Source organism: Apis dorsata, unplaced genomic scaffold (genome assembly GCF_000469605.1).
Source record: "Apis dorsata unplaced genomic scaffold, Apis dorsata 1.3 scaffold_169, whole genome shotgun sequence".
NCBI lineage: Eukaryota > Metazoa > Arthropoda > Insecta > Hymenoptera > Apidae > Apis > Apis dorsata.
This window is the reverse complement of record NW_006263457.1, coordinates 920633-921014: the sequence shown is the minus strand read 5'-3', so window position 1 is coordinate 921014 and position 382 is coordinate 920633.

Genomic DNA, 382 nt, shown 5'->3' with positions numbered 1-382 from the left:
TATATATATATATATATATATATATATATATATATATCCATAATTAGTTTAATTACATAATGAAAAATATCGTAATCTTAATAATTTTGTAACCATTATGTACATAATTGATAAAAAAACTGTATTTTTATTTTTAAATAAATATCCTTTCTTGATCAACACGCTTATGCATCACAGATCACAGATACACTTAGGTACTTGGTTCTCGGACGGCAAAAAAAAGCCTCATCTTATGAATTATTATTTTTCATGCTTTTAGTGCTTTCCTTTTAAGTACGTTTTTGTTAATTTTTTTTTTTTATATAATCACTATGCGGTACATATAAAAAAACATAGAAGTATAATTTATATTATTGTAAATATTCATATTTCGAAGTTGTTT